Raw genomic sequence first — 4,572 nt, forward strand, 5'->3', positions numbered from 1 at the left:
GAGGTGGATTGATTCAGTGACTGGGATAATTGGGATGGGAGTGTCAGAGACAGTGCGATTGGCACAGGACAGAGCGGAGTTTAGGGCTGTTGTACATGGGGTCACTATGAGTCGCGGGCGACTCGACGGCACATAACAACAACAACAACATAAAGTTGAAACCGAAGCGATTCCATTTTGCTGACCTTCTGACCCTACCTGAATATGTCCCTGTGTTCCAGGAAATAGTAAATAATCTGATTAACTCCAAAACATGATTTTATGACCCATCCCAGGAAATAAAACAGGGAGTGCTGAAATAATGAAAAAAGGCTCCAGGCCCTTGAAATTGCTATAACTTCTCCCAGCAGGCCAACATTGTTAGGCACAGAAGCCAGTTGAGCTTTAAGTCCATTTCACCAAAACACACCTTTTAAATAAAGCGTATTTGTTATACACTCAGCTAATGTTGGTTCTGGGCTTTGTGATGAGTTTGGACCTTTCATAGGCAAGATACATACTACAAGTGGACTTGAGTTTCCTTTTGAAGCTTACAGACCAACCATAGGCAAATATTTCTTTCAATGTGGTGCACCCTAATTTCCCTTCACAAATGTGGTGTGATAATAGGGTGCATGGTAAAGAAATTAGATGCTGTCTGGTTGCCAAAAGGGCAAGGTCTGATGTCTTAAGGGCTTATCCTAAAGATGTAGCCTTTTAATTAAATCTGATTTTGTTAGGCTTAGGGAACTCGGATGGCTTAGTGGTAAAGAATTGCATTGCTAATGCAAAGTTATGTGGTTCTAACCCGTCGGCTGCTCCTTGGGAGAAAAATGGACTATCTCCTTCCATGCAATTTACTGCCTCTGAAAACCCACTGGAATGTCAGTTACAAGTTGGTTTTGACTAGGTGATACACAACAACAACACTGTTAGGTTTAAAAGTAAGAAGATAGGGGAGGCAGAAATTCATGTCTGGTAAAAAAAATGAGCCATTTGTGTTAGGATTAGAACCAAGGGTGTGGGGAAGGCAAAAGTTCCATCAGAGCCAGGAAGCAGGTATTGACATACATAGAAATAGTACTTGGGTGGATGAGTGATGTCAAAAGTGGATATTCTGGATGCATGAATGACATCAGAGAACAGGGCCTAGAATGAGACCCACCTATTAAATTTGAAACTCTTTGTGGCATGTTTCATTGGTCAAACTCCATCCCACTCACCGAAGGAGCCTATATATAGAGCCTCACTCATTATTACGGGCCTTTCTCTCTATACTTCCTTTCAAGGAGGGAGGCCTGTCCCTTTAAGGATATAAATAAACTTTTTTTCTTATTATTTTTTTATTTTTTTATAAATAAACTTTTAAATAAACCTATCTTTACTATTTTACCTTCACTTACACCTCCTTGTCTTTTTCTTCTCATCCCTGGGCTCTAATAAAAACACTGGCCTCCACCTGAAGACTCCATGCACTAAAGTCTAAATTGCGCTAAACACGAAAATTGCTATATGCTGCACTGCCTCGGTACTTGGGCACTGCCCCCTCCTCTGGTCTCTTCTGCCTGGCACAATTCTTATGCCTGTGCGAGAAGGGCAAACTAGGGCATTGATTTTCATGGTAACAATCAGAGCAAGGAAGCAGATACTGACCTGTGGAGCTGATATTTTAGGTGTATGAGTGAAGTCAGAGAATAGTGGATCAGATTAAGTACCACCAACTAAACTTTGAACTCCATGAGAACATCTCCTTGGCCAACACTTCAGCTTCCCAGAAGGCACAGCCAGAGAAGGAAGCTGTAAGTGCAACTTCACAGCAGTGGTGCCTTGCCTCTTACAATTACTTCCTTTCCAGGGAGGAATTTCCATTTTATCCTTTGGTATATACCTTTTTTTTTCTTCTTTCTTTTAATTTATGGCCACTCTAATCTTGTCTTTCCAGATTCCTGTTGGATCTTTCCTAATTCCTTACTAAATCTATCCTTGACTTTTATCTTCACTCCTGTCTCCTTGTCTTCCTTCTCCACCTAGCAGTTCTGCAAGGTCTTGACATACACTCTTGGTCTAACACTCCAAGAAGACCTTCGCCTTCACTCAGATTATTCTGAGCACAATCAACAATGGCCAGTAGAAGGGCCTCTAGGCTGTACCCTAAAACCAGCCACTCTAAGGAACCGCCACACTGTACGCTAAAGTTGGCTTTCCCAAAGAAAACTGAAATTGCTGTTTAACTGTGCTCCCTTGGTAGCTTGGCCACCATCCACTCTAGACTCCTCTACCCAATTTAATTCTTTGACCAGTTAAGGGGAGGTAACTAGAACACAGACCCCATGGTAAGACTGTTGTGTACATATTCCAATTAAAGTTGTTTCTGTTGTCCTGCCTGCAACAGTTGTTGTTGTGTACCATAGAGTTGGAACCAAGCCATTCCTGACCCTCTGGCAGGTTTTCAGAAGCAGATAATCACACAGAAGATGACCCATCTTTTTCCTGGGGAGCAGCTGGCGGCCTTGAACCCTGTGCTTTTGGGATTGCAGCATAGCTTTTTGCCACTAGAGCGCCTTTGTGTCACCAGTTACGATCTATTGATGATTTTCTTTGTCCACAAATAATATAAATGAATGCCATGGCCATGATTCCTTCCATACAACACTTTTGTAATCTTGCTGATGGTTTCCCTCAATTAAAAAGAATTTCTCTAGATTTTTTTGTTGTTGCTATTGTCCTGGTTGTTGTTGTTAGGTGCCATTGAGTCATGCGACTCAGTGAATAACAAATCTGAATCTTACCCTATCCTGTACCGTTCTCAGGTTAACTGTCATGTTCAAGTACATAGTAATAGACATTGTGTCACTCCAGCTCGAGGAGAGTCTTCCTTTCTTTTGCTGACACTTCATGTTTCTCACACAATGTCTCTCCCTAAGGATTGGTTTCTATTGAAAATATATCCAAAGTAAGTGAGATGAAGCTTCACCATCCTTCCTTATAAAGAACACCCTGGTTGCACTTCCATCAAGGCAGATTTGTTTATTCTTTTGGCAATCCATGGGATATTCAATACTCTTCTTCAACATCACAATTAAAGACATTGATTCTTCTTCTGTCATGCTTGGTTCATTGTTCAACTTTCAAATGCATAACAAGTAATTGAAAAGACCATGGCTTCAATTGGATACACCTTAGTCTTTAAGCTGATATCCTTGCTCTTTTGCACCTTAGTGAGGTCCTTGACATAGATTTCCCCATTGCAACATATCTTTTGCTTTCCTGACTGCTGCTACAATGAGTACTAATTGTGGATCCAAGTAAAATGAAATCATTGACAATTTCAGTCTTTTCTCTATCATGATGTTGCTTATGGGTCTACTAGCAAGATTTTTTTGGTTTTTTTTACTTTAAGATATAACTCATGTTAAAGGTTGCAGTTGTTGATATTCTACAGCTTTTCAAGTCTTCTTCATTTTCTGCAAGCAAGATTGTGCCATCTGCATACAATAGGTTGTTAATGTGTCTTCTTCCAATTTTATGTCACATTTTTCTTCAAATAGATGTGGAGAACATGCCCCAATGCACACTTTCCCTGATTTTAAACCAGAAGATATTCTGAAACATGTATTGGAATGAAAATAATCCAAAACGAGGGAAATGAATGTTGAGCTAAGAGAACTGAACAAAAGATTTCAAAGGTCAGCTCAGGGAGACAAAATGAAGTATTATAATGAAATGTGCAAGGACCTGAAGTTTGAAAACCAGAAGGGAAGAACATATTCAGCATTTCTCAAGATGAAAGAACTGAAGAATAAGTTTATACCTCCAGTTGCAATATTGCAATACTGAAGGATTCTACAGGCAAAAACTTGAATGATGCAGCAAGCATCAAATGAAGACAGAAGGAGCACACAGAGTCAGTGTACCAAAAAGAATTGGTTGACATTGAACCATTTCAGGAAGTAGCAAATGATCAATAGTCAGTAGTTCTGAAGGAGGAAGTCCACACTGCACAGAAGGCATTGTTGTTGTTTTCCATAGAGTCAGAACTGACCCATAGCTGACCGATAGCTGACCCTCTGCTGGGTTTTCAGAGACACTTAATCACATGGAAAGGTATTGCCCATCCTTCTCCTGCAGAGCAGCTGGTGGTCTCGAACTGCATACCTTTGAGATTGCAGCACAGCTTCTTGCCACTAGGCCACCAGAGTTCCACAGAAGGCACTGGGGGCGGGAGGAAAGGCCCCAGGAATTGATGGAACACCAACTTATGTGCTTCAGGAAACAGGTACAATCTGGACATGCTTAATAATCTCTGCCAACAAATAGGCAAGACAGCCACCTGACCACTGACTGGAAGAGAGCCTCATTTGTTCCCATTCCCAAGAAAGGTAATCTAATAGACTGTGGAAATTATTGAACATTATTATTAACCTGTTTGCTGAGAAAATTCTTCAACAAGCTGGACTCTGTGAAGAAAAATGTGGCATCAGGATTGGTGAAAAATTCATTAACAACTTTCATTATGCAGAAGACACAACCTTACTTGCTGAAAGTGAAAATGACTTGAAACACTTGTTGCAGAACGTTAAACACTGCAGCCTT

Source organism: Elephantulus edwardii, unplaced genomic scaffold, assembly GCF_000299155.1.
Source record: "Elephantulus edwardii isolate Elephantulus edwardi_28Jun2011 unplaced genomic scaffold, EleEdw1.0 scaffold00283, whole genome shotgun sequence".
Classification (NCBI taxonomy): domain Eukaryota; kingdom Metazoa; phylum Chordata; class Mammalia; order Macroscelidea; family Macroscelididae; genus Elephantulus; species Elephantulus edwardii.